Genomic DNA, 10000 nt, shown 5'->3' on the forward strand with positions numbered 1-10000 from the left:
ATCAGTCCACACAAACAATTGTGGTTTCCTTGCACTAGCCATTTTCGTCGTAGCCTACTCTGTCTGTTGTATGGCCTACAGCGCGCAAGCTTTGGTCAATTTCTGTAACAGAAACAGTGTCACCTATAGGCCTGGGATATGAAGTAACGTGTTGAGTCGTGTTGAGATGGATCCGTTTGGACGCAAATATTCTTCATACGGTTCCAGGGAAGACGGAGGAAAAAAAGATCGGTTTGGTACGTGTGGACTAGCCCTCAGTTATCAAGGTCTGAGTGCTGCTCCTGTATGCATGCATATGTGTGTGTGTGTGAGCACAGCTACAGAGCAACCGGAAAGTTTTCAGACCCTTTCAAGTTTTCCACATTTTGTTATTTTTCAGACAGGTCTTAAAATGGATTCAATTCATTTCTCATCAATCTACACACAATACTCCAACACTCCACAAAAAGCAGGTGTTTGGAGTGTTTCGTACATTTATAAAAAAAATAAAAGTCTGAAATATTCCATTTACATAAGTATTCAGACTCTTTTTTTATGACACTTGCAGTTGAGCTCTGGTGCCTCCTACTTCGATCAGTGGTCCTTGAGATGCTTCTACAACTTGATTACAGTCCACCTGTGCCTAAATTACTTCACTGGACAGTATTAGGAGAGGCACACATCCCTTTATATACAGTCTCACAGATTTGGGGAAGGATACAAAAACAATTCTGCAGCATTGTAAGTGCCCAAGAGCACAGTAGCCTCAATCATTCTCAAATTGAAAAGTTTGGAACAACCAACAGTCTTCCTAGATCTGGCCGCTCAGCCAAACTGAGTAATCCGAGACGGATGGCTTGGTCAGACAGGTAACCAAGGACCCAATTGTCACTATGAATGAGATCCAGAGTTTCTTTGAGAGGATGAGAGAAGCGTAAAGAAGGACAAACATCAGTGCAGTTCTCCACCAATCAGGCCTTTATAGTAGAGTGGCCAGATGGAAGCCATTTTTGCCAGGAGTTTGCCAAAAAGCACCTGAACGACTCTCAGACAATGAGAAGTAAAAATATAGCTGCAAGCAGCAATGCGGGGGCCAAGCAGACGCTATAGCAGGAATGGCGTTGCCAGGACATGAGCAAGCACTCACAGCAAGTTTGATGGCAATTGGATAAAGAACGGCTGAGAAATAAGCTCATTTACTTTGTTACAGCGCCCCTAGAGGCCAAATTACACCAATGTCCTTGTGCGTTCTTACAATCAGCTCCCATGTCTGTCTACCAAGTTTGGACTTCATGCACCAAAGTGTTGCTGAAATGTGAGCTCACTTTCTTTATTGCAACACCCCTAGAGGTCAAATGAGACCACTTCCCTTGCATGTCCTCACAATCAGCTAATATGTCCATCTATCAAGTTTGGACTTCATACAATGAAGCGTTGCTGAGATATGAGCCCACTTCCTGTGTTACAGCGCCCCCTATAGAGGCCAAATGATGCCAATTTCCTAGTGCGTCCTGACAATCAGATACCAAGTCCCTGTACCAAGTTTGGACTGCGTAGCCGAGATGTTAGCCCACTTCCTGTTAGGCGGCATCGTTGCCATGAGTGATTGGCTGTCATGTATCGTTGACAATCTCGGTCTGAAGATCATCTCCGCCAAGTTCTGTGAAAATCGGATGAAATTTGTAACCGCTGAAACTTTTCGTAGAATTTGGACTAAATCCAATATGGCGGAGGTCCAATATGGCGGAAAGCGACGGGATAGGGGTCGATGAACTCGAGATTCTTCAAAGATTCAGACGCTACCTCAATTGTGAAAATCAGACAAAAGAGTCAAGGATCACGCACCTGAACACATGTCCAACGTTGAACTGGTGGTGGCGCTAGAGTGTTCGATGTATATGCATACAAATTGCTGTGAGTGATTGGGACAGTGTCCTGATTAATGGTATCAAGTTTTGTTATGTTAACTCAAAGCGTCACCTAGATGTTTGTCCACTTCCTGTTTGGCGGCTTCATCGCCATATTTGATTGGCTGTCACGGGCAAACAAAAATGAAATTGAAAAATCTGACAAGTATCTTTTGTGCGGCTCGGGCAGAAGATCATCTCCACAAAGTTCCGTGAAAATCGGATGAAATTTGTGACCGCTGAAACTTTTCGTAGAGTTTGGACTAAATCCAATATGGCGAAGGTCCAATATGGCGAAAAGTGATAGGGGTCATTGAACTTAGGTCGGTCCAGGGATTCCAACGGTGCCTGATATGTGAAAATCGAACACACCGTTCAATGGTCACATGCGTGAATGCAATCCAGGTTCAACCCATTGGTGGCGCTAGAGTGTTGGGCATAGAGTTCTGTAAATTGGTGAGAGTGATCATGGGATGGTCCTGAATCAGTGCACCGAATTTCATAACTTTAGACCCAGCGGTTCAATTTTCGGCCAGATTTTGACCTGTTGGTGGCGCTAGATGGCTGGGTTTAGAGGTCCGTAAATGAGTGTGAGTGGTCAGTGGAGTGTCCCGAAACTTTCTGCCAAAAAATCTGGCCAGGCGTTCTATGGGCTGCCATAGACTCCAATGGCAGAAGTGTAATAATAATAGGAAAAGCTAGTAACTTAATGGGTGCCTTCGCAGCTTCGCTGCTTGGCCCCCAATAATCTAGTCTGATGAAACAAAGACTGAACTATTTGGCCACAATTCCCAACGGTGTGTGTGGAACAAACCAGGCACTAAGCTGCACTGATGTTTGTCCTTCTTTATGCTTCTCTCATCCTCTCAAAGGAACTCTAGATCTCATTCATAGTGACCATTGGGTCCTTGGTTACCTGTCTGACCAAGGCCCTTCGTTCCGGATTACTCAATTTGGCTGAGCGGCCAGATCTAGGAAGACTGTTGGTTGTTCCAAACTTTTCCAGTTGAGAATAATGGAGGCTACCGTGCTCTTGGGCACTTTCAATGCTGCAGAATTGTTTTTGTATCCTTGCCCAGATCTGTGTCTTTACACAACCCTGTCTCGCAGGTCTACGGACAATTGTCTCGACTTTGTGGCTTGGTTTTCGCTCTGACATACACCATCAACTGTGAGACCCCTTTATAAAGAGATGTGTGCCTCTCCTAATAAATTCCAGTGAAGTCATTTAGGTACAGGTGGACTATAATCAAGTTGTAGAAGCATCTCAAGGACCATTGATAGAAGTAGGAGGCACCAGAGCTCAATTGCAAGTGTCATAACAAAGGGTCTGAATACTTATGTAAAAGGAATATTTCAGTCTTTTATTTTTTTTATAAATTTACGAAACACTCCAAACACCTGATTTGTTGTGGAGTGTTGCAGTATTGTGTGTAGATTGATGAGGAAAAAAAAACCGAATTGAATCCATTTCAAGATGAGTCTGAAATATAACAAAATGCAGAAAACTTGCACTGTATGGGTGTTGTTTTGAGTGTTTGGATGATTTTGAGAGTGTGCATGCGTGCGTGTGTGTGTGTGTGTGTGTGTGTGTGTGTGTGTGTGTGTGTGTGTGTGTGTGTGTGTATGTGTGTGTGTGTGTGTGTGTGTACCCTGAGAGGAGGATGACCAGAGGTCCTGTGGAACATCACTCACCATCATAAACGGAACAGCCCCACTGTCTGCGTCAACTACCACCTGTCTATCAAACCACACACACACACACACACACACACAGAGATGGCACCATTGTCTGTCCTAACTCTCTCGCTCTCTCACACACACACACCTCCCTACCATATCCACATTAATCCATCTCTCTCTGGTGTGTGTAAGTGTATTTAACTGAGTTTGAGTGTGTGTGTGTGTGTGTAGAGCCATCCATCAGTAGACAGACGGGTCATTAACCTCTGGGCCAGACAATGGCCAACACACCGTCTGTCTCTTCTGTGACCTTCTACCCGACACACACACACACACACACACACACACACACACACACTCCAGTGGCAAGTTCAAACACAGCAGCCCAGTCCACTACATGAGTAAGTGTGTGTTGTGCATGTGTGTGTGTGTGTGGTGCATGTGTGTGTGAGTAAGTGTGTGTTGTGCATGTGTGGTGCATGTATAAGTAAGTATAAGTATAAGTATATATATATAAGTATATACTCTTTTGATCCCTTGAGGGAAATTTGGTCTCTGCATTTATTCCAATCCGTGAATTAGTGAAACACACTCAGCACACAGTGAACAAACAGTGAGGTGAAGCACACACTAATCCCGGCGCAGTGAGCTGCCTGCAACAACAGCAGCGCTCGGGGAGCAGTGAGGGGTTAGGTGCCTTGCTCAAGGGCACTTCAGCCGTGCCTACTGGTCGGGGTTCGAACTAGCAACTAGGGGTCGACCAATTATCGGCCTGGCCGATTATTAGGGCCGATATTTAGCATTTTTATAATAATCGGTATCGGTCATTTTTTCCACCGATAAGCCGATATTGAAATGGATTAAAAATTAAACGCGCTATTTTGTCTGTAAAGCGTCTCTCACTCCCTGCATTTGCTACTCTGTGGTCAAGAGCATTGTCCCGCCCACTACACCGTCTGATTTGTTAGTTAGCACGAATGCAGCCAATCAGGATCGAAGACTGAACACAGACAAAGTTTAGGATTCTCACTGGGGCAGACTGGGCTTCAGCTGTAGCCTACGGAACTATTTTTCGAAGGTAAGGAAGGTAGCCTACATTGCTGAAGTTGCAGTGAATCACAATCATCTACACTGAAGTTACAAAAACACCACTTTGTAAGCTATTGTCTCTTTGATCCGGATCAATAAGTAAAGCACCCACTTCCTTCATTTAGCGAATTCCTGATTAATGCACGTTACTAATGCTGTTTACTAGTTAGCCCACAAACCCGCACAGTAAAATTGTCAGAGTTGTTTTCAACTCTAATAGAGTCGATTCTGACTCTGTCATAGAGACCCATTGGTCCCACCCCACAGAGAGTAAATTTGACTCTTCTCCTAGAGCACATTTTTCAGAGTTAAATTTACTCTACAGAGAGTTGAAAAATCACCAAGATAAACTCCACAGGGAGTAAAGAAAAATCTACTCTATAAGCCAACAACTCTTTCCAGAGTCATCTTAACTCTTAATTGGGTAATCTTAGTTTATCTCTATTCAGAGTTTATTCCCAGCTACTCTTGCTAGAGTCACCATTTTGCTTGTCTTTATCAAGCTCTACAAAATCTGAAGGACATACAGACAAATTATTGAAAATATATTTATTACAAAATATTAAGTTAATGTATCAATATACAATATAAAAAGTTTCTTTTTTTTTTCCTTTGGTAAATGCATGTACAACACATTTGGCATCAAATGGAACAAAGCCACTAGAACATAATATCAAGTTGTTGTTAGTGATACATTAGCTTACATACCAATTTTACTCACTCTACAGCCTGTACTGAAACATTCTAGCATCACCGACATGTTTAAGTCTACACATTCTAACAGTGAAGCTACACCAGGCGCGTAACTGAAGCGTTACGTTCGCATAGCGTCTGTTGCAACAATTAGCTGCCACTATAATCAATGGAGGTAGCTACACCAGACGTGATAGCGGCGCGTACGTTCGAAAAAAATAGACCATTCATTTAAAATGAATTTTACGCGTCGCGAACGGAACGCTTCAGTTACGCGCCTGGTGTAGCTCATACCTAAGGCATGATCCAATGGATGGGGCCTAGAAGAGATTTTCAAGATGACTTAAAGTATGATTCATTTCCTCAACACTTTGCTTATCACTCAAAAAACTGAATAGTTTCCTTAACCTGTATCTCATGTACAGCAGAATGCATAACAGGAACCACTGTATCAAAATCTACCGCCAAATCATTACTTCTGTGTTCACTACAGTTATTTTCCAAAACATGAACATTATTAACGCTATACTCATGTAACATTTCCAAATGTTTTCTAAAAGCCAGAAAATGTCCCTGAAACACCCAGTCTCACCACACTTTAACCTGAGTGTTCTACCGGGACACAGCCCATGTGGTGATTCTGCTACCTGGATCCTTTTTTGCAGTTCGATGCTGGAGGAAGAAAGACCTTTACTCTGTTTAATAGTTTTCTCTTTGAACATAGTTGACTACCTCTCAAGAAGGTTCGCTGAAATCTCACCAAACAGTAACACAGTCTTGCTCAATCTGATCCATTACATCCACGAATCGAGAGAATGTTGCAAGCATATGAGGTGATTGAGGGTCATGGACCATTTTTTCTGACGATAATCAAACGTTCACCTTCAGCCGCACAACTTCTTCATCAGAAGAATGCTTCATTAGAGATACCGCCTCTCTCAGCTGTTCTTCATTCAGGATTGGCTCGGGCACATCTTCAGAAGCTGGTCCTCCATTATGTTCATTGTGTGCTGGACTTTGTGGTTCCTGAGGCTTTCCTCTGAATTGTTTTAATGCGTCAGGCCAGGTACCCTGCTCCGCTGGCTGGATCATAGAAATGTTCCTATAAAACAGTGTAAAGTAGGGTGAGTTCCAGCATTAAGAGGAAATCCAGCGATTTTCCAAAAAGATCTCCATTTATTGGGTCACCGAGTATGTAAAACGAAAACAATCGGTTTTACATAGCTCGAGTTGCTAAAGCCAGCAGCTAAAGCGACTGTGCAGCTACAGCGCTACACTCTGGGGTCATGAACATTAGGGCTCAGGAACATGCCCCTAGAGTGTAGCACAGTAGCTTCCTTGCTGCATTTCGAGCTAAGTGAATCCGATTGTTTTTTTGTTTTGTTTTTTCCCCCCTGTACCGACAGTTCTCGGTGACCTTGAGAAATGGAGATCAATGTGAAATTCAGTGCACTGTAAACAATGTATTTGATCTTAAACAGATTCATTACAATTTGTATGCAGAAATACTTATGAAATGGTTTCATTTCAAGTTCAATCATTTAAAAGAGACAAATAATACTGTTCATCTGGTGGTGGAGATGCTGGGATTTAAAGTCAAAAGTCAAGCACAGCATGACAAATCCACACACTCACATCTGTGCAAAATTATCTTTTTATATAGCTTTCGGTCATGGGCCTTTTTCAGGATTCCTGAAGAGGGTCTATGACCGAAATCTAGAATAGAAAGATCATTTTGCACAGATCTGAGTGTGTGGAATTTTTTTGAAGAAAAAAAAATACCTCAGTGTGGGTTTCAGTTTAGGTTACCTTTGTGTTAATGGGCAGCATAAAGATTTTACCAATATTTAACAAGGGAAAAAATGCCACTTACTTGCTCTACCCCATCATCTCCCTTGGGCTTATTTGGAAACAAGGCAGTGGTGTCATCTGAATCACATAATGCATCTACTACAAAGCAGAGGACAGAATAAATCAGTTATATAGTCATGTCCAGTACCTGTGACGGCTGTATGTCATGTAGTCTTTGATGGCTGAGATTTTTAAACACTAAATAGGCTCAAAGACGGACATAATCAACATCCACAAACCCCACAGAGTGGAATTCCATCAAAACAATGTGTTGCAACCGCTGTTGATATATTCACAAAACTTGTACCAAGTTTTAACTACATTCCATATTACAACTCACCATCATCTTCTGCAGGCTTCAGCTTTAATACACCACATTTTGGATCCTTCACCACATCTTCAGACACATAGTTGTCAATCTTCTGTACCAAACTCATCATACATTTTAGCCCAGCTTGGTGTTTGGCTTAAATATCAAATTTCATGAACACTAAAATAAAAACAGAACATTACAAAAAAAACTGACAATAGACTTAAACAATGCAACAATTGAATAAATCAGTACCTTGGTTAAATAAATCCTCTAGAGTGGCATCAGTTTCCACCATTTTAATGTATCTGGTCTGCCTGGTATTTAACTTTCACCAACATCCTGAGAAAACATAAAATCAAACATTCAGACAAAAACAACACTACTTTTAAAACAGTTTCTTAAAAAAAAAAACAGGTAACAACTATCTCAGTGACACTGACTAAACTAGTAAATGTGGCACGTGCACCTGTTGGCACTTTGCACTGAACACGTGTCTTCTATGCTATCAATGATGCACATTCAGCAATCAACACGTCCTTGATAGTCAATTAATGCAGCTAGTTTTGAAATAACCAACTTGTGAAGGCCAAATTCATGCTTATGGATGCCTGTTTTACGTGAAACAAGCTTTTTGGTAGAGCATGAACTTTAAGCTAATTTGCCCTATTAATGACTGTTAATGTTAAGTAGCTAACAACAGTAACTGTTACCTCATTAAGCTAACCATAGCCTTCATTTGATATCTGATTTGCATTATGCTAAGCTGCCAATGAGAGCTACGTTGGCTGATAGGCTAGCTGCTAACCAAGTCAATGTTGACCATGAAAGACGATTATACTGGTATCATATTTGGTTGAGTAAATATTAACATGATAAAAAAAAACTTATAGCATTGTACAATACGGGAGCACGAATTGACATGTACCTCATGTTACACAGAGGTAACGTTAACGTTCATGTTAACTTTCAACCTTCGTTAGCAGTTAACTTAACGTTAACGTTAGCCCCTGAAGGTCAACACATTTCAGAATGATATCTTGACCATACATTTACGTTAAGTTACACTCCTCTTGCGCGTCACCGCTTATTGTTTATCATTTTCGAGGCATACTACGGAACATGTGAAATAAATCTCTAGTAAGTGTATTTTAGATGAACATCTACTCACCTTCAACTACACTTCAGAGAGATTCTTCTAACCAGGCTCCGTCGCGTCGCTGCATTCTCTCAAATGGAAGGAAGTGGGTGATAGGCTACTAACGTTCGTCTCTGACGTGAAATGCCAGAGGGCACGTTCCGCCAGTTAGTAATTTGTCTGAGCCCTTACACACTTGCATGTAACAAACATACAGTACTTATAATTATTAGTATTATTATAATGTTTGTTCGCTTTGACTATTCTTTGTGAACAGCTATAGGCTTGATAACAGAGACTCCGTTTATAGATAGCTTAGCAGTATTTGCCTATTTTACTGTAGCACATGCTAGCCTACAAACTTGCAAGTAATTTTTTAGTAGCCTAGTCCAGAAAAAAATCTTAAAGCTACCGAATGACTTTGGAATAAACCAGAAGAAAACACTTGATTTTTTATGAATAATATCCAAATAATAATTAGGCAAACATCTCCCAAGAAATGTCTAAAATGGCGTCCAAATGAGAAAATGAGGTGGTTGATTAACTCTTGTGATTTTAACTCTGTTTTTTAACTAATATGCTAGAGTACATTTTACTCTAACTGTAGTAAATGTAACTCTATTAGAGTCAATAACAGTCTACTCTGTCATTTTAACTCTTGGGATTTTACTGTGCGGTTGCTGCGCGTCGGGAGTTCTCTGCCTCCGCCTCGTTCGTTGTGAATAACGGGACACCTCGGCGGACATAGTACAGACAAGTCCTAAATTATGCGATAGCGAACGTCAAAAAGTCTAATTGCTCCTTTTTGAAACGGACTGTCAGAAAAGACTACATGCACCCAGGGCCAACCGTAATTTAGATAGATAGATACTTTATTGATCCCCAAGGGATTTAATCCGACCTGAACAAAATCGCGTCATGAGCTGCCTTTTAGGCTCTCAAAAGTGTAGTTTATAGCCTACACATGGATACAAATTGCATGCTTAAATAGCCTAAGAACTATTTTAAAACTGTTTTGTTAAACTATTCAACCGTAACACTTGCCATCACGCATACACCTCTTCCTCTCCCTCTCTCGTGCACTCACACACACGATGGCAAAGCATCCTCTTTATGACAGGTCCCTTAACAAGCACATAGCCCATTGTGTAGGCCTATACTCTATGAAAATAATTGCTATCACTCAGCTCTTGGATTAACATGATACACAGGATTTACACTTGCAAAGTGATGCAAGTTGATAGACAATTGTGTATCAAAAGAAGAAAGAAAAGTTTGCATAATTAAATGATTTTTAATAAAATTTTTGCAGCATATAGCCTTTACTATCTACCCCCCTTTTTGACAACT

General features: G+C 41.2%; 1 protein-coding gene and 1 long non-coding RNA gene across 2 annotated transcripts in view; both read right to left on the reverse strand.

The window, feature by feature from the left end:
* The window catches only part of focad (focadhesin), a 100292-nt gene that overhangs the window by 71901 nt on the left and 18391 nt on the right, over positions 1-10000 (reverse strand). The window lies entirely within an intron of this gene.
* LOC143127165 (uncharacterized) lies at positions 6234-9318 on the reverse strand. The gene is made up of 5 exons (XR_012987527.1): positions 8684-9318; positions 7768-7854; positions 7543-7692; positions 7225-7301; positions 6234-6453 (listed from the first exon to the last, which is right to left on the reverse strand). It is a non-coding gene; the product is annotated as an uncharacterized LOC143127165 (long non-coding RNA).

Source organism: Alosa pseudoharengus, unplaced genomic scaffold (assembly GCF_046254945.1).
Source record: "Alosa pseudoharengus isolate Yale_2024_CS ecotype anadromous, Long Island Sound unplaced genomic scaffold, YU_APseudo_1.1 YU_APseudo_1.1_scf_17, whole genome shotgun sequence".
Taxonomy (NCBI): domain Eukaryota; kingdom Metazoa; phylum Chordata; class Actinopteri; order Clupeiformes; family Clupeidae; genus Alosa; species Alosa pseudoharengus.